We start from the raw sequence: 20,459 nt of genomic DNA, 5'->3' as shown, positions 1-20,459 counted from the left end.
TACAGTTATGAGGTCCTGTTGACGAACAAAAGGTGCAAAAATCTACTGATGCTTCCTGTTCCACGTTCTATGTATTTTCATGGAAGGCTGGGATAAGATGTGACTGCCTCCTTGGCAGGTAGGGATTTTTGTTTTAACTAGAACGTCTTAAAGGGAACGTGTCAGGTGCCTTTTGACCTCCAAGCCAGCAGCATTCACATGTTCATGCCAAAATTCCTGCCTAGCCAGCCCTGTATAACACTATTTAATAAAATTAATGTAAAAGTGCGCTGTTCCTATCCTAATTAGGGCCATTGACAAGTCGCAGGGGCATTGTTTCCCCAGGCTATTTGGCCCTCTTTTCATGTCATCAGGCTCCCATAACATGATTTCCATGAACCGGCGTCATCACAGTTCCTGGAAATCTTGCGCATGTGCACAGCTCATTTTGGCGGCGTCAGTGCGCCTCTGATGCCAGGTAGACGCATCCCAGCTTCAGTGATCATGAGCAGCGCTCCTCTCTAAAGCCAGGAGGCGTACAACCGGCTTCAGAGGCGCACTGACGTAACCGAAATTAGCCACACGCATGACCAAGATTTCCAGTAGCTGTGAGGATGCCGGCTCATAGAAATGCTGTTATCACATGGGCATGATAACATGGAAAGAGGGCCGAGTAGTCTGGGGAAACAACAACCCTGCTACTAGTCAAGCCTCTAATTAATACAGGAACAGCACACTTTAAAAATACTTATTGCTTGATTTTAGTAAATAGCATTATGCAGAGCAGGGAATATGGCAGGCACATGTGAATGCTGCTGGGTTGGAAGTCAAAAGGCACCTCAAAGGATCCCTTTAACAATGTAATGTTGGAGAAACTAGTCCAGTCCTGGTTCCAACCTTCTTTGCTGCTGGGTGGTGAGAACCTTCTTCAGAAAAGCACACAACAAGGTGGGAATGGTAATGGAAATGGTTCAAGAATTATGGAAATCGGGCAATAGGGAAGGTTGATAGAAGGCAAGTACTAGAAATATAATGCAGGATGTCCCATTCCAAATGGGATGGAAAATGGGGATCTTCTAAAGAGTGTAGACAGGGGAAAAAATATCCGTGTTGGCAAAATCCATAATAGAGTCCCATTTTGAAACAGGTAGGGGGCCACCTTTCTTTGTAGAGCAGTTGCCTTCATACGTTTCTACGTAAGAGAACCTGTTGGGGCCAACTTTCTTTGTAGAGCAGTTGTTTTCTTACTTTGTTAAGTAAGAGGACTTGTAGGGGCCACGTTTCTTTGTAGAGAAGTTTCCTTCATACTTTTCTATGTAAGAGGACATGTAGGGGCCACCTTTCTTTGTAGAGCAGTTGCCTTCATACTTGTCTACATAAGAGGAGCTGTAGGGGCCACCTTTCTTTGTACAACAGTTGCCTTCATTCTTCATCCTTTTCTATGTAAGAGGACCTGTAGGGGCTACCTTTCTTTGTAGAGCAGTTGCCTTCTTACTTTTCTACGTTTAGGAGCTGTAGGGGCCACATTTCTTTGTACAGCAGTTGCCTTCATGCTTTTCTACAGAACAGGACCTGTAGAGGCCACCTTTCTTTGTACAGCAGTTGCCTTCAAGCTTTTCTACAGAACAGGACCTGTAGAGGCCACCTTTCTTTGTAGAGCAGTTCCCTTTGTACTTTTCTACAGAAAAGGTCCTGTAGGGGCCACATTTCTTTGTAGTGCAGTTGCCTTCATACATTTCTACGTAAGAGGACATGTAGGGACCATGTTTCTTTGTACAGCAGTTGCCTTCATACTTTTCTACGTAAGAGGACATGTAGGGGCCACCTTTCTTTGTAGAGCAGTTGCCTTCATGCTTTTCTATGTAAGAGGACCTGTAGGGGCCACCTTTCTTTGTAGAGCAGTTGCCTTTATACTTTTCTACATAAGAGGACCTGTAGGGGCCACCTTTCTTTGTAGAGCAATTGCCTTCAAACTTTTCTATGTAAGAGGACCTGTAGGGGCCACCTTTCTTTGTAGAGCAGTTGCCTTCAAACTTTTCTACATAAGAGGACCTGTAGGGGCCACCTTTCTTTCTAGAGCAGTGGCCTTCATACTTTTCTACGTAAGAGGACCTGTACGGGCCACCTTTCTTTGTAGAGCAGTTGCCTTCAAACTTTTCTACATAAGAGGACCTGTAGGGGCCACCTTTCTTTCTAGAGCAGTGGCCTTCATACTTTTCTACGTAAGAGGACCTGTACGGGCCACCTTTCTTTGTAGAGCAGTGGCCTTCATACTTTTCTACGTAAGAGGACCTGTACGGGCCACCTTTCTTTGTAGAGCAGTGGCCTTCATACTTTTCTACGTAAGAGGACCTGTATGGGCCACCTTTCTTTGTAGAGCAGTGGACTTCATACTTTTCTACGTAAGAGAACCTGTAGGGGCCACCTCTCTTTGTAGAGCAATTGCCTTCAAACTTTTCTACGTAAGAGGACCTGTTAGACAACTTTCATTAGGACTCCAGGCGCTTGAAGTGATACTTCCACTTGTAAATAGCTCGAAAGAACCGTTTACAGCCTAATCTTACAAAGCGCCACAAAAGTGAAGCACCACTCTGAGCCGCCATAAAATCAGATCAAAGCAATTAATCCCAAAACCATTTAATAACTTTGCCATATGAAGTCGTTTTTCAATCTTCTCCACTTCTTACGATCCTCTGTCATCCATGGATCAAACACTTATCTAACTGGCCATGTGCTTAAAGCAGATGACTGTCCATTCCCAAAGTCACTTTGATCGACGCCGCAAAATGGTTTCCTCCGGCGTGAAGGTGATGTGGACTAATACTTATATAAGATGTCAATCACCCCATCCTTCCGCTACAGGACGATATTTAATTTTCCACCAAAGAAGGGGAATACGGTTCTGTTGACCTTCCACGTTCTGCAGCTCCTGACGCTCCAGATCCCTGCGGTGACAACCGGACGTTCATAAATACATAACCCAAGTGGCCAACATCGCCCTAATGGAGTCATCATGGGTTATTGTGTCTACGTATGGCTTACATGTGTGGAAATCGCTTACCCATGTCTCATTGAAGCTATCAAAGCAAATAAATGATCCAGTAAGGGCTGAATGAAATCAGCATCCAGCCACCGTATGCCGCGCAGCGAAGTAATGGGATTGACAATTATTTTTGCCTCAGTAAAGCGGCTTTGATCACCTCGAATGTTAATTCTGCTGAATAATTAATAAGATTGTTTTTCTAAAAGGGAATCGATTAAAAATAGAAAAAGGTTACATTTATTTTGGTATTGCCAGAGATTTTATGGAATTGTTGAATTTGTATATCAATAATTATGGGAATCAATACTGTCAATCTCTGCATAGTATGGCAGATCAACACTATTACTGTGTCTTCCCGAAAATAAGACAGGGTCTTATATTACTACTAGAAGGTGGCCCGATTCTATGCATCGGGTATTCTAGAATTTACGTATTGTGTAGTTCATGTATTATTTTTGTTATAGATATAGATATATATATATATATATATATATATGTATATATATATAGATGTTGTTGTGTGTAGTTACCAAGTGTTTGTGTAGGGCGCTGTACATGTTCTGGGTGTTGTCTGGGTGTGGCGGGGGGTGAGAGCGGTGTTGTATGTGTGTTGCGTTGTTTGTGGAGCGCTGTGTGTCTGTCGCGTTGTGTGTGTGTGTGTTGCGCGGTTTGTTTGGGTGTGGTGTGTTTTGGGGGAGGTATGTTTTGTGCAATGTGTGTGTTGTGCGGTATGTGCGTATATTTATGTATGCCGCGGTGTTTGTGTGTTGGATGTTGTGTGTGTGCAGCGTTGTCTGTGTGTGTGGGTGTCTGTGTATGGCGGTGTTTGTGGTTCCCTGTGTGTGTGCAGCGTTGTCTGTGTGTGTGGGTGTGTGTAGGGCGGTGTTTGTGGTTCCCTGTGTGTGTGTGTGTGTGTGTGTTGGGGGGAGGTGTGCACCTCCCATCGTGCTCCATCCCCCATGCTGCGCACCCCCCATCAGGCCCCATCCCCTATGCTGCGCATTCCCCATCGTGCTCCATCCCCCATGCTGCGCACCCCCCATCGTGCTCCATCCCCCATGCTGCGCACTCCCCATCGTGCTCCATCCTCCATGCTGCGCACTCCCCATCATGCTCCATCCCCCATGCTGCGCACCCCCCATCGTGCTACATCCCCCATGCTGCGCACTCCCCATCGTGCTACATCCCCCATGCTGCGCACTCCCCATCGTGCTATATCCCCCATGCTGCGCACTCCCCATCGTGCTACATCCCCCATGCTGCGCACCCCCCATCGTGCTACATCCCCCATCGTGCTACATCCCCCATCGTGCTACATCCCCCATGCTGCGCACTCCCCATCGTGCTACATCCCCCATGCTGCGCACCCGCCATCGTGCTCCATCCGCCATGCTGCGCACTCCCCATCGTGCTACATCCGCCATGCTGCGCACTCCCCATCGTGCTACATCCCCCATGCTGCGCACTCCCCATCGTGCTACATCCCCCATGCTGCGCATCCCCCATCGTGCTACATCCCCCATCATGCTACATCCCCCATCGTGCTACATCCCCCATCGTGCTACATCCCCCATGCTGCGCACTCCCCATCGTGCTACATCCCCCATGCTGCGCACCCGCCATCGTGCTCCATCCGCCATGCTGCGCACTCCCCATCGTGCTACATCCCCCATGCTGCGCACTCCCCATCGTGCTACATCCCCCATGCTGCGCACTCCCCATCGTGCTACATCCCCCATGCTGTGCACCTCCCCATCGTGCTACATCCCCCATGCTGCGCACTCCCCATCGTGCTACATCCCCCATGCTGCGCACTCCCCATCGTGCTACATCCCCCATGCTGCACACTCCCCATCGTGCTACATCCCCCATGCTTCGCACTCCCCATCGTGCTACATCCCCCATGCTGCGCACTCCCCATCGTGCTACATCCCCCATGCTTCGCACTCCCCATCGTGCTACATCCCCCATGCTGCGCACCCCATCATGCTACATCCCCCATGCTGCGCACCCCCCATCGTGCTACATCCCCCATGCTGCGCACTCCCCATCGTGCTACATCCCCCATGCTGCGCACCCCCCATCGTGCTCCATCCCCCATGCTGCGCACCCCCCATCGTGCTACATCCCCCATGCTGCGCACTCCCCATCGTGCTACATCCCCCATGCTGCGCACTCCCCATCGTGCTACATCCCCCATGCTGCGCACCCCATCATGCTACATCCCCCATGCTGCGCACCCCCCATCGTGCTACATCCCCCATGCTATAATAGTTCTCCTATTATACTCAGAGAGGAGTATAATAGGAGGACTGTAATAGGAGGAGTAGTCCTGGGGGGAGAGGAGTATAATGCCGGCTCCCTGCACATGTGTACCGGGAGCCGGTGTACGCTGGTAACTATGATACACATCGGGTAACCAAGGGACCTTAGTTACCCGATGTGTATAATGGTTACCAGCGTTCACGGGCTCCGTCAAGATCCCAGCATCGCAAGGTTATGTCTGGCGCTGCTGGGATCGTGACTGAGCCGGTGTAGAAGCAAGCGATATCCCAGGATGTTGTGATGTGTGAGGTGTGTGTGAGGTGTGTGTGAGAGTGAGTGTGATCTGATGTGTGTGTGTACTCACCTGGGAGTCGGAGCTCCGTGTCAGTTGGGCCAGAGCGAGCATGCATTGCGTGAGGGGGGCGGGGCCTGCAGAGAGCCGGGGCGAGAGGCCAATCCGTGTGGGGGGGGCGGGGCCATGGCGAGCCCAGCGGCCAATCAGCTTTGTGTCACCGTAAGGACACAATTTTGGAGCATGACAGACAGACAGAATAAGGCAATTATATATATAGATTTGCTCTTAAAGATGCGCTAGGGCTTATTCCCAGGGGACAACATTTTATTTCATGGACAACAATCACATTTATTCTTGAACAAAAAAAAAAATCAACATTTATTCAAATATAATTATATTACAATATGGAACATCAACATAATGCTCCAAACTCCTGTGTGTATCTATCTATCTATCTATCTATCTATCTATCTATCTATCTATCTATCTATCCATCTATCTATCTATCTATCTATCCCTCTATCTATCTATCTATCTATCTATCCCTCTATCTATCTATCTATCTATCTATCTATCTATCTATCTATCTATCTATCTATCTATCTATCTATCTATCCCTCTATCTATCTATCCCTCTATCTATCTATCCATCCATCTATCTATCTATCTATCTATCTATCTATCTATCTATCTATCTATCTATCTATCTATCTATCTATCTATCTATCCATCTATCTATCCCTCTATCTATCTATCTATCTATCCATCTATCTATCCCTCTATCTATCTATCCCTCTATCTATCTATCTATCTATCCATCTATCTATCTATCTATCCCTCTATCTATCTATCTATCTATCTATCTATCTATCTATCCCTCTATCTATCTATCTATCCCTCTATCTATCTATCTATCTATCTATCTATCCCTCTATCTATCTATCTATCTATCTATCCCTCTATCTATCTATCTATCTATCTATCTATCTATCTATCTATCCCTCTATCTATCTATCTATCTATCCATCTATCTATCTATCTATCTATCCCTCTATCTATCTATCTATCTATCCATCTATCTATCCCTCTATCTATCTATCCCTCTATCTATCTATCTATCTATCTATCTATCTATCTATCTATCTATCTATCTATCCCTCTATCTATCTATCTATCTATCCATCTATCTATCCCTCTATCTATCTATCTATCTATCCCTCTATCTATCTATCTATCTATCCATCTATCTATCCCTCTATCTATCTATCTATCCATCTATCTATCCCTCTATCTATCTATCTATCTATCTATCCCTCTATCTATCCCTCTATCTATCTATCTATCTATCTATCCATCTATCTATCCCTCTATCTATATATCTATCCCTCTATCTATCTATCCCTCTATCTATCTATCTATCTATCTATCTATCTATCGATCTATCTATCTATGTATCTATCTATCTATCTATCTATCCCTCTATCTATCTATCTATCTATCTATCCCTCTATCTATCTATCCCTCTATCTATCTATCTATCTATCGATCTATCTATCTATCTATCCCTCTATCTATCTATATATTGTCAGGGCCGGGCGGTCGGGCAGACCCAGGAGGTGGATCCACTGGGCCGAACTCTAAGATGGTGGTAGGGAGTCCGGTAGCTGAAGCACTGATGGGCAGCAGAACAGTCCGTGCAAGTGAAGGTAGCGGAGGAGTCCCTGGGACCACGGAGTCACAGATGGCAGTCCGGGTGACGTAGCTCAGGTTCGGAAGCCAAGATGATGTCAGGCGGGGTCCGGAACCTTTGGAGCGAGATGACGGGTCACCGCAGGGATCCGAGATGGTACGGACTGTCAGATGGCAGACGGACAGCGTGCGGGGCTCGGGATTCAGCAGGGCTGGATGGCGAGGCGGGATCAGCTCTAGAAGAGAGATACGTAAGTATGGCAGGAAAACACAAGGAGACCTGACTCCTAGCTCAGAAAACACGAAGATCAGGCCCCGCCCTCTTGGACAATACACCCCTATATACCCTGTACCTGTTCAGCCTCATTTCCTGTTAATGGACGCTGGCCCTTTAAGAAGGGTCAGTGACCGCGCGCGCGCCCTAATGCGCATGCGCGCAGCCCGGGTGCCAGAAGCCAGGGAAGGAGGCTGAGAAGAGGACGCAGGGGAGCCGGCCAGGGCCTGGGAGGCCGTCGGGCGCCGCGATCGGAGACCAGGGGGCCTGGGAAGGACGGGCACCGGAGCCAAGGACCCGGGGAGCGTGGCAGGTGAGCCGGGGAGCGGGGCTGAGGACCCGGGGAGCGGAGCGGAGGACCCGGGGAGGGGAGCCAAGGACCCGGGGAGCGTGACAGTACCCCCCCCCCACGCCCCCCTCCCCGCAACCGGGACATGAAGGCACGGATCAGAGGAGTGCCCACGTTCTCCCTGGGCTCCCAGGACCTATCCTCAGGACCATACCCCTCCCAGTCCACCAGGAAGAACTGTCGACCTCGTACGGTCTTCATGGCCACGATATCCCTTACCGCATAGATGTCGTCATCGGCAATAGGTGGAGGAGCCGGACTGGCAGCAGCGGAGAAGGGACCAAGGACAACCGGCTTGAGCAGGGAGACGTGGAATGAGTTGGGTATCCTCATCGTGGCCGGGAGCTGTAGCTTGTAGGAGACCTCATTGATCTTGGCGAGGACCTTAAACGGCCCGATGTAGCGAGGACCCAGCTTGTAGGAAGGTATCTTCAATCGGATGTACTGGGAAGCAAGCCAGACCAGGTCACCAGGAGAGAAACACGGAGGGTCCAGACGCCTCTTGTCAGCGTGTTTCTTCATCCGCTGGGAAGCGCGTCCAAGGGACGCCTTGACAGAGTCCCAAATGGTAGCGAAGTCACGGGCTACAGTATCAGCCGCAGGGACATCCGAAGATGGGGATACAGGCAATGGAACGGAGGGCTGAAGTCCGTAAACGACATGGAAGGGAGATTTGGAGGACGACTCACTGATGTGGTGGTTATGTGAGAATTCAGCCCAAGGCAGAAGCGAGGACCAGTCGTCGTGATGGGTGTTGACATAGTGACGTAAGAAGGATGTCAAAATTTGATTGACCCTCTCCACTTGGCCATTAGACTGAGGATGGTATGCGGAAGAAAAGTCCAGAGTTACTCCTAGGTGTTTGCAGAGCGCCCTCCAGAAGCGGGAGGTGAACTGAGTTCCTCTGTCGGACACGATGTGGGATGGAAAGCCATGCAAGCGGAAGATGTGATGGATATAGGCTTCCGCGAGTTCCTGAGCAGAGGGGAGTCCAGCCATGGGGATGAAGTGGGCCATTTTGGAGAACCGGTCCACCACGACCCATATGACTGTGTGTCCAGAGGATAATGGCAAGTCCGTAATAAAGTCCATCGCAATGTGTTGCCAGGGAACTGAGGGTATAGGCAGAGGCAGAAGACGGCCATAGGGCAGGTGTTTGGGCGTCTTGTTTCTGGCACAAGAGGAGCAGGCTGAGACAAAAGCAGCGACGTCCTTGCGAAGGGATGGCCACCAGTAATGACGTACAATCGTACTCCATGTTCTCTTCTGGCCTGCATGACCGGCTGTTTTTGAGGCATGACCCCAGTGTAACACTTTTTGCCTGTCAGTCTCAGAGACATAGGTCTTTCCGGGCGGTATCTGGGCCAGGGTGACAGGGGCCACCGAAATGATCTTGCTAGGAGAGATGATGGGTTGGGTAGTCTCTTCCTCCTGTTCCATGGGCATGAAAGACCTAGACAAGGCATCAGCGCGTACATTCTTGTCCGCGGGTCGGAAATGGAGCTGGAAGTCAAACCTGGCAAAGAATAGGGACCACCTGGCTTGCCGTGGGTTCAGTCGCTGAGCGGACCGCAGGTATTCCAGGTTCTTGTGGTCCGTGTAGATAATCACGGGGTACACTGCTCCTTCCAGGAGGTAGCGCCACTCCTCCAGAGCCAGTTTGACCGCCAATAGTTCTCGGTCACCGATGGTGTAATTGCGTTCAGGTGCTGAGAAGCTCTTGGAGAAGAAACCGCACGTCACCATCTTGCCGGAGGAGGACTTCTGCATGAGCACTGCTCCGGCTCCCGAGGAGGAGGCATCTACCTCCAAGGTGAACTGGCGGTTTAACTCTGGACGGTGGAGTACAGGCGCGGAGGCAAATGCTCGCTTCAGTGAGCAAAACGCGGCGTCGGCCGCAGGTGACCAGTCCTTTGGATTAGCCTCCTTTTTGGTCAAAGCGGAGAGAGGAGCAGTCAGGGCAGAGAAGTGAGGGATAAACTGGCGGTAGTAGTTGGCGAATCCCAGGAACCGTTGGATTGCCTTCAGTCCAGAAGGGGGAGGCCAGTTGAGTATGGAGGAGACCTTCTTTGGATCCATCTGCAGTCCAGTGCCCGAGATGATGTAACCCAGGAAAGGGAGAGAAGACTGCTCAAAGACACATTTCTCATATTTGGCGTAGAGACGATTCTCTCTCAGTCTTTGTAGAACCAGCTGTACGTTCTCTCTGTGGGTCTGGAGGTCCGGAGAGTAGATAAGGATGTCATCCAGATAAACTACTACACAGATGTAGAGAAGGTCCCGGAATATGTCGTTCACCAACTCTTGGAAGACTGCTGGTGCGTTACACAATCCGAAGGGCATCACGCAGTATTCATAGTGCCCATCGCGAGTATTAAACGCGGTCTTCCATTCGTCCCCGGAGCGGATACGAACTAGGTTGTATGCACCCCGCAGATCCAGCTTGGTGAACACACGGGCTCCTCTGAGCCGGTCGAACAATTCGGGGATGAGCGGCAGAGGGTACTTGTTTTTGACGGTGATCTGATTCAGACCCCGGTAGTCGATGCATGGGCGTAGGTCACCCTCTTTCTTCTTCACGAAGAAGAAGCCTGCTCCCGCAGGAGAGGAGGATCTCCGGATGAATCCCTTTGCCAGGCTCTCTGTGATGTAGGTAGACATGGCCCTGGTTTCGGCGGGAGACAACGGATATATCCGTCCTCGAGGTGGTGTTGTTCCTGGAAGCAGGTCGATGGCACAATCGTAGGGACGGTGTGGCGGAAGTACCTCAGACTCCTTCTTGTCAAAAACGTCTGCGAAGGACCAATAGGCCGAGGGCAGTTCCGGTAGGTTCTCTGGAACCGGAGGTCGTCGGATGGGTTGTATGGACTTCAGACACTTCTCATGACAAGCAGGGCCCCATCGGGTGATTTCGCCAGTACCCCAGCTGACTGATGGTTCGTGTGTCCGCAACCAGGGAAGTCCCAGCAGGATTTGATGGGACATGTGTGGTAGGACGTAGAGAGCGATGTTCTCGGTGTGCAGGGCACCGATACGCAGTTCGACCGGTCTGGTGACCCAGGAGATGGTATCAGAGAGGGGTCTCCCATCCACAGAGGCAATCACTAGGGGCTTCTCGAGTAGAGTAACAGGCAGCTGGTACTTGTCCACCGTGGCCTGCTGGATGAAATTGCCTGCTGCTCCAGAATCGAGGTATGCCTCAGCCGTGAAGCGCGTCTCTCCCGTAGACACTTGCACAGTCCACATAACCGGATCGGAGAGAGACCCAGCACCTAGGGTGGCCTCTCCTACCAACCCTAGGCTTTGGAGTTTCCCGGCCTTTCTGGACAGGAGCGTAGCAGGTGTGTGCCCTCTCCGCAGTAAAAGCAGAGGCCCTTGGCGAGCCGCTCTGCTCGACGTTGGTCAGACTGTCGTACTCGGTCAACCTGCATGGGTTCGTGGACAGGAATCCCAGCTGTTGATGACTGTGGCACAGAGGATTTCTGTGGCGGGGAGGAGTGCCGTACCGCACGTCGCTCACGAACCAGCTCTTTGGAGCGCTCCTGAAAACGAATGTCCACTCGAGTGGCTAGGGCAATCAGGGCATCTAGGGTGGAGGGCACGTCACGACCCGCCAACTCATCTTTGATGCGACTCGAAAGTCCTTCCAAGAAGGCGGCTGTCAGGGCCTCATTATTCCACCCGAGTTCAGAAGCCAAAGTGCGGAAACGGATGGCGTATTGGCCCACCGTCAGTGTTCCTTGACGTAGGCGGAGAAGTGATGAAGCAGACGCAGAGGCGCGTCCCGGCTCGTCAAAAGTACTACGAAAGGCCTGCAGGAACTCTTGAAGATCCTTGGTCATGGGGTCCTCCTTCTCCCACAAGGGGTTCATCCACGCCAGTGCCTCGCCCTCCAGGTGAGACATTATAAAGGCGACCTTGGCTTGGTCGGAGGCGAACAGATGTGGCAGCTGCGTGAAATGAAGGGAACATTGGTTTATGAAGCCCCTGCAGGTCTTGGGATCTCCAGCATAACGAGGTGGTGACGCCAAACGGAGTCGGGGGGCATCCGACGCGGCTGCCACTGGTGCGGGAGCCGTGGATTGCCTAGTGGGGGACCTGGTTGCCGCAGGCGTCATTGATGCTTGTAACGTGTACAGGCGGGTGTCCACGGAGGTCATAAATTGCAGCATGCGGGTCTGGACTTCACGCTGGCGTTGGAGTTCCTCTTGCAGGGCCAATAGTGCTGCAGCGGGATCCATGGCCTGATCTTACTGTCAGGGCCGGGCGGTCGGGCAGACCCAGGAGGTGGATCCACTGGGCCGAACTCTAAGATGGTGGTAGGGAGTCCGGTAGCTGAAGCACTGATGGGCAGCAGAACAGTCCGTGCAAGTGAAGGTAGCGGAGGAGTCCCTGGGACCACGGAGTCACAGATGGCAGTCCGGGTGACGTAGCTCAGGTTCGGAAGCCAAGATGATGTCAGGCGGGGTCCGGAACCTTTGGAGCGAGATGACGGGTCACCGCAGGGATCCGAGATGGTACGGACTGTCAGATGGCAGACGGACAGCGTGCGGGGCTCGGGATTCAGCAGGGCTGGATGGCGAGGCGGGATCAGCTCTAGAAGAGAGATACGTAAGTATGGCAGGAAAACACAAGGAGACCTGACTCCTAGCTCAGAAAACACGAAGATCAGGCCCCGCCCTCTTGGACAATACACCCCTATATACCCTGTACCTGTTCAGCCTCATTTCCTGTTAATGGACGCTGGCCCTTTAAGAAGGGTCAGTGACCGCGCGCGCGCCCTAATGCGCATGCGCGCAGCCCGGGTGCCAGAAGCCAGGGAAGGAGGCTGAGAAGAGGACGCAGGGGAGCCGGCCAGGGCCTGGGAGGCCGTCGGGCGCCGCGATCGGAGACCAGGCGGCCTGGGAAGGACGGGCACCGGAGCCAAGGACCCGGGGAGCGTGGCAGGTGAGCCGGGGAGCGGGGCTGAGGACCCGGGGAGCGGAGCGGAGGACCCGGGGAGGGGAGCCAAGGACCCGGGGAGCGTGACATATATCTATCTATCTATCCCTCTATCTATCTATCCCTCTATCTATCTATCTATCTATCTATCTATCCCTCTATCTATATATCTATCCCTCTATCTATCTATCCCTCTATCTATCTAACTATCTATCTATCTATCTATCTATCCCTCTATCTATCTATCCCTCTATCTATCTATCTATCTATCTATCCATCCCTCTATCTATCTATCTATCTATCCCTCTATCTATCTATCTATCTATCTATCTATCTATCTATCTATCTATCTATCTATCTATCTATCTATCTATCTATCCATCTATCTATCCATCTATCTATCCCTCTATCTATCTATCTATCTATCTATCCCTCTATCTATCTATCTATCCATCTATCTATCCCTCTATCTATCTATCTATCTATCTATCTATCTATCTATCTATCTATCTATCTATCTATCCCTCTATCTATCCCTCTATCTATCTATCTATCTATCTATCTATCTATCTATCTATCTATCTATCTATCTATCTAGCTATCCCTCTATCTATCTATCTATCTATCCCTCTATCTATCTATCTATCTATCTATCTATCTATCTATCTATCCCTCTATCTATCTATCTATCTATCTATCTATCTATCTATCTATCTATCTATCTATCTATCTATCTATCTATCTATCTATCTATCTATCCCTCTATCTATCTATCCCTCTATCCCTCTATCTATCTATCTGTCTATCTATCCCTCTATCCCTCTATCTATCTATCTATCTATCTATCTATCTATCTATCTATCTATCTATCTATCTATCCCTCTATCTATCTATCTATCTATCTATCTACCTATCTATCTATCTATCCCTCTATCTATCTATCCCTCTATCTATCTATCTATCTATCTATCTATCTATCTATCTATCTATCTATCTATCCCTCTATCTATCTATCTATCTATCTATCTATCTATCTATCTATCTATCTATCCCTCTATCTATCTATCCCTCTATCTATCTATCTATCTATCTATCTATCTATCTATCCCTCTATCTATCTATCTATCTATCTATCCCTCTATCTATCTATCTATCTATCTATCTATCTATCCCTCTGTCTATCTATCTATCTATCTATCTATCTATCTATCTATCTATCCCTCTATCTATCTATCTATCTATCTATCTATCTATCCCTCTATCTATCTATCTATCTATCCCTCTATCTATCCCTCTATCTATCTATCTATCTATCTATCTATCTATCTATCTATCTATCTATCTATCTATCTATCTATCCCTCTGTCTATCTATCTATCTATCTATCTATCCCTCTATCTATCTATCTATCTATCCCTCTATCTATCTATCTATCCCTCTATCTATCTATCCCTCTATCTATCTATCCCTCTATCTATCTATCTATCTATCTATCCCTCTATCTATCTATCTATCTATCTATCCCTCTATCTATCTAGCTATCATCCATCCATTGACCCACACACACTGCACATACACACCAACCTGTCTCCTCTTCAGCTTTAAGGCCGCTTTACACGCAACGAGATCGCTAATGAGATGTCGCTGGGGTCACGGAATTCGTGACGCACATCCGGCCTCGTTAGCGACATCGTTGCGTGTGACACTTACGAGCGTCCGCTAACGATCAGAAATACTCACCAAATCGTTGATTGTTGACACGTCGTCCATTTCCCAAATATCGTTGCTGGTGCAGGACGCAGGTTTTTGGTCGTTCCTGAGGCAACACACATCGCTACGTGTGACACCCCGGGAACGACGAACAACAGCGTTCCTGTGTCCTCCGGCAACGAGGTGGGCGTGTCGTTAATGCGGCTGGTCTCCGCCCCTCCGCTTCTATTGGTGGGCCGCTGTGTGACGTCGCTGTGAAACCGAACGAACCGCCCCCTTAGAAAAGAGGTTGTTCGCCGGACACAGCGACGTCGCTAGGAACGTAAGTGGTAAGGTAAGTGACACGTACTGGTGATATTGTTTGCCACAGGCAGCGATTTGTCCGTGACGCACAAACGACGGGGGCGGGTGTGATCGCTAGCTACATCGCTAGTGATGTCGCAGCGTGTAAAGCGGCCTTTAGACTCCTGTAATTAAGAGTCCTTTGGTCTCATGATCTGATGTCACAAAGGTCCCAACAGTCTTGTCATCAGGATACTAATGCTGGGGCCCCTAGAAGAATAGGGGCCCTGTGAAATTGCCCAGTTTTCTCTCCCAGTCCTGCATACCAGCCAGTCTCCTGTACAGTTGTATTACTCTCCTGAAGTTGAGAAACCTTTGAATACATCATGGTCACATGACTGTGAAGTCACCAAAGGTCCTTAAACAATCTTTCCTCAGAATACAACTGCTGGGGTCCCTAAGAGAGTGGGGACCTTGAGAAATTGCACAGTTTGACTACCCCTAAGGGGCACTTTGCACACTACGACATCACAGGTGCGATGTCGGTGGGGTCAAATCAAAAGTGACGCACCTCCGGCGTCGCAGGCGATATTGTAGTGTGTAAATCCTTTTTGATACGATTAACGAGTGCAAAAGCGTCGTAATCGTATCATCGGTGTAGGGTCCGACATTTCCATAATTTCGCTGCAGCGACGGTACGATGTTGTTCCTCGTTCCTGCGGCAGCACACATCGCTGTGTATGAAGCCGCAGGAGCGAGGAACATCTCCTACCTGCGTCCTGCGACTCACGCCGGCTATGCGGAAGGACGAAGGTGGGCGGGATGTTTACATCCCGCTCATCTCCGCCCCTCCTCTTCTATTGGTCGCCTGCCGTGTGATGTCGCTGTGACGCCGTATGACCCGCCCCCTTAGGAAGGTGGCGGATCGCCGGCCAGAGCGACGTCGCAGGGCAGGTAAGTGCGTGTGAAGCTGCCGTAGCGATAATGTTCACTACGGCAGCTATCACAAGATATCGCTGCTGCGACGGGGGAGGGGACTATCGCGCTCGGCATCGCTAGCATGCATAGCCCAGAGACATGCCACTATGGAAGACGATGTAACGGGGCCAGCAGCAGATGTGGACCCATTGTGCCACTAAATGCTTTGACTCACAGTTAATTCTACCCTATCGAACAAACACAATGTTAACTAATAGCAAAAGGACTGGGAAAAAACACAAAGTGCTCGGTGCTCGATATGCAAAACAATAGCAATAAAGACAAACCGTGTTTCAATAATATAAAACTGACATAAAGATTAGTCAAAAAGCAAATACAATGTGTAGATGGACAATAAGTCACATAAGGTAAGTGTGGATAAAAATCACCTAAATCTGATATACATAATGTACACTATGTAAATAATAATAATAATAATAATAAAATGTTTTATGTATGTAGCGCCGACATATTCCGCAGCACTTTACAATTCAGAGATAAATAATATCACATAAGGTGATTAAATGATAAAAATCACTTAAAAAGGCAAAATAATAACCAACCCAATAGTGTGCTGATGGCGGATAAGTGAAAACAAACAAACAAACCATGCACATACAGCCGACACAATTGTTCCGCCCCCGGGTCCGGATCTGCGGTGGCTCGAGGGGCGTCCGGACCCGGGGGGGGTCTCGCGGCCACTCAAATGAAGGGGTGTATTTACAGGGGATATGGTGTATTGAGAGATCATGCGCCACCCGTGGTGTGTGGTAAGGTGGAGTACCACCGCTGCGGCTGGGAGTACCCGGTGGCGATGGAGTGGGCAGCCAGGTGTTTAATCCCTCCACGGGTAGGGGGAATTGCCCCGGGACTCGGTGGTGGAGACAGGGAGATGCCGTTGGGGAGGTAGGGGTCACTTGCGTACTCACTCAATCCAATAGTGCTGACACCGACAACTGAAGTAAACCAAAGTTCTGGACACCGCTACCGCTGAGGGGGAGCACGCCTGGGTCCCGTTTCTGTTGGTGTTGCCTGATGATCTGTGACCTTTTCCCGTGGCACCTTGTTTCTCTCTGGTTGGTCCTTGTAGCTTGAAACTAGTCGTCCGGTCCCGCTCCACAGTGTGGCTAACTGAGGGAGCTTGCGCTCAGGGTTCACGCTTGGGATTTCTTGGACCGTATTTGTGGAAAGTCCTATCCCTCTCATTGCGCTAGTACCCCGATTTTGGAGCTGGTGGAGAGCGGATCTTGAAGGCTCCGTTCTTGTTGGGTAAATTGTCAGGTTGCCTAAAGCTACTCCCTGACCTAGGGTCCACGTACCCCGTCGTGCCCTGGTCCCAGCCTGGTGATGGTACAAGGCCGCCGGCTGTCCTCCACGACAATGCCGTGCGCCTTGTCACAATCCCCTGCAACCGGGGGTCCAGCTCCTACCAAGCCCAGACCAAAGTCTGCTACCTAGTAACTCCAAGGAGCCCAGCTCCTGACCTCCTCTCACTTCCACTTCCCACACTACACTTCCCAACTCTTACTGACACTCCTGACACTCCTGACCTCCCCTTAACCAACCCCCCAAGTGGGCGACCCTATTCCACTCAGGCCGTCCTCTGGTGTGTCTGGTGGGTGTGGTGCAGAGTGTTCCTAGGATTTTGATTAGCTGTTGTAGGCAACACCAATTAGTTGGGGACCCATAACCAAGGAGGAGGTGGATATTGCACAGAAGGGCAGATTGCACAATAACCTGTGACGACCTGATAGGCCAGGGTGTCACACAATCAACTAGTTACATGGAATGTATGAGTCTGTTCATATATGAGCGTAAGACCTGCTAAGGTGCCCTGGATTGTAAAGAGTGCGCCGATAGGGGAAGACAATCGATACCCCATATCCGTATCCCACTAGAACTGAGGCTTCATCAGAGACATGGATGCAGCACTCATAACTAAAGTAGCAAATCTAATCACTGAGCGCAGCAGCAGGGGCGTACCACCAATGGCGGCAGACCACACAGCCGCTACGGGGCTAGTAGGTCCGGGAGGGCCGGAGCCAGCACCGACACCAGACTCCCCCCACCAGTCATCACACTTTCAACTGTATGGGCATCAATACTGATACAATTATTGATGCAATTGAAAGTAATAATGAAAAAAGAGAGCGCTCCGCTATCTGCTGTCTGCTCCCTCCTTCATCATTCTCCTATTATGTCTGAGATCTGACAGTTCAGTGCAGCAGGCACAATGATGTCACTTCATCTCTCCCGCTGTGCAAAGCACTGAGTACCGAGGAGAAGGGAGTAGTTATTTTTCTGTAAATCAGTACACAGTGGTCATAATTCTACATGAATGACTATAGGCGGTGTATTATACTATATGGGGGACTATGGGGTGTGCATTATACTATATGGGGGACTATGGGGTGTGCATTATACTATATGGGGGACTATGGGGTGTGCATTATACTATATGGGGGACTATGGGGTATGCATTATACTATATGGGGGACTATGGGGTGTGCATTATACTATATGGGGGACTATGGGGTGTGCATTATACTATATGGGGGACTATGGGGTGTGCATTATACTATATGGGGGACTATGGGGTGTGCATTATACTATATGGGGGACTATGGGGTGTGCATTATATTATATGGGGGACTATGGGGTGTGCATTATACTATATGGGGGACTATGGGGTGTGCATTATATTATATGGGGGACTATGGGGTGTGCATTATACTATATGGAGGACTATGGGGTATGCATTATACTATATGGGGGACTATGGGGTGTGCATTATACTATATGGGGGACTATGGGGTGTGCATTATACTATATGGGGGACTATGGGGTGTGCATTATACTATATGGGGGACTATGGGGTGTGCATTATACTATATGGGGGACTATGGGGTGTGCATTATATTATATGGGGGACTATGGGGTGTGCATTATACTATATGGAGGACTATGGGGTATGCATTATACTATATGGGGGACTATGGGGTGTGCATTATACTATATGGGGGACTATGGGGTGTGCATTATACTATATGGAGGACTATGGGGGATGCCTTATACTATATGAGGACTATGCGCTGTATATTATAGTATATGAAGAACTATAGGGTACTTTACACACAACGATATCGCTAACGATATATCGTCGGGGTCACGGTGTTTGTGACGCATATCTTGCGCCGTTAGCGATATCGTTGTGTGTGACTAAAAGGAGTGACGATCAACGATCTCAAAAATGTCAAAAATCGTTGATCGTTGACACGTCGCTCCTTATAATATCGTTGGTGGTGCATGCTGCTGGTTGTTCGTCATTCCTGCAGCAGCACACATTGCTATGTGTGACACCGCAGGAACAACGAACATCTCCTTACCTGCGTCCACCGGAAATGAGGAAGGAAGGAGGTGGGCGGGATATTCCGGCCGCTCATCTCCGCCCCTCCTCTGCTATTGGGCGCCCGCTTAGTGATGCCGCAGTGACGCCGCACGCACCTCCCCCTTAAAGGAGAGATTGTTCGGTGTTTCCAGCGATGTCGCTAAGCAGGTATGTGCGTGTGACGCTGCCGTAGCGATATTGTTTGCTACGGCAGCGATCATCCCCATGACGAAACAGCGACGTGGGTGGGTGCTATCGCTAGCGATGTTGCAGCGTGTAAAGCACCCTTATGGGCAGTGCATTATACCATATGAAGGACTAAGGCTGTGCATTATATATGGAGGTGCATCGTACTATATGGAGGACTATGGGGTGCATTATATATGGAAGTGCATCATACTATATGGAGGACTATGGGGTGCATTATATATGCAGGTGCATCATACTATATGGAGGACTATGGGGTGCATTATATATGGAGGTGCATCATACTATATGGAGGACTATGGGGTGCATTATATATGCAGGTGCATCATACTATATGGAGGACTATGGGGTGCATTATATATGCAGGTGCATCGTACTATATGGAGGACTATGGGGTGCATTATATATGGAAGTGCATCATACTATATGGAGGACTATGGGGTGCATTATATATGCAGGTGCATCATACTATATGGAGGACTATGGGGTGCATTATATATGGAGGTGCATCATACTATATGGAGGACTATGGGGTGCATTATATATGCAGGTGCATCATACTATATGGAGGACTATGGGGTGCATTATATATGCAGGTGCATCGTACTATATGGAGGACTATGGGGTGCATTATATATGGAAGTGCATCATACTATATGGAGGACTATGGGGTGCATTATATATGCAGGTGCATCGTACTATATGGAGGACTATGGGGTGCATTATATATGGAAGTGCATCATACTATATGGAGGACTATGGGGTGCATTATATATGCAGGTGCATCGTACTATATGGAGGACTATGGGGTGCATTATATATGGAGGTGCATCATACTATATGGAGGACTATGGGGTGCATTATATATGCAGGTGCATCATACTATATGGAGGACTATGGGGTGCATTATATATGCAGGTGCATCATACTATATGGAGGACTATGGGGTGCATTATATATGCAGGTGCATCATACTATATGGAGGACTATGGGGTGCATTATATATGGAGGTGCATCATACTATATGGAGGACTATGGGGTGCATTATATATGCAGGTG

General features: G+C 49.2%; 1 protein-coding gene across 1 annotated transcript in view; it reads left to right on the top strand.

Annotated features, from left to right (window-relative positions):
• LOC142251008 (leucine-rich repeat and fibronectin type III domain-containing protein 1-like protein) overlaps window positions 1-20,459 on the top strand; it is a 111,959-nt gene that overhangs the window by 5,526 nt on the left and 85,974 nt on the right. The window lies entirely within an intron of this gene.

This window comes from Anomaloglossus baeobatrachus, chromosome 9, assembly GCF_048569485.1.
Source record: "Anomaloglossus baeobatrachus isolate aAnoBae1 chromosome 9, aAnoBae1.hap1, whole genome shotgun sequence".
In the NCBI taxonomy this organism is placed as follows: Eukaryota; Metazoa; Chordata; class Amphibia; order Anura; family Aromobatidae; genus Anomaloglossus; species Anomaloglossus baeobatrachus.
This window is presented reverse-complemented; position numbering and strand designations above follow the sequence as displayed.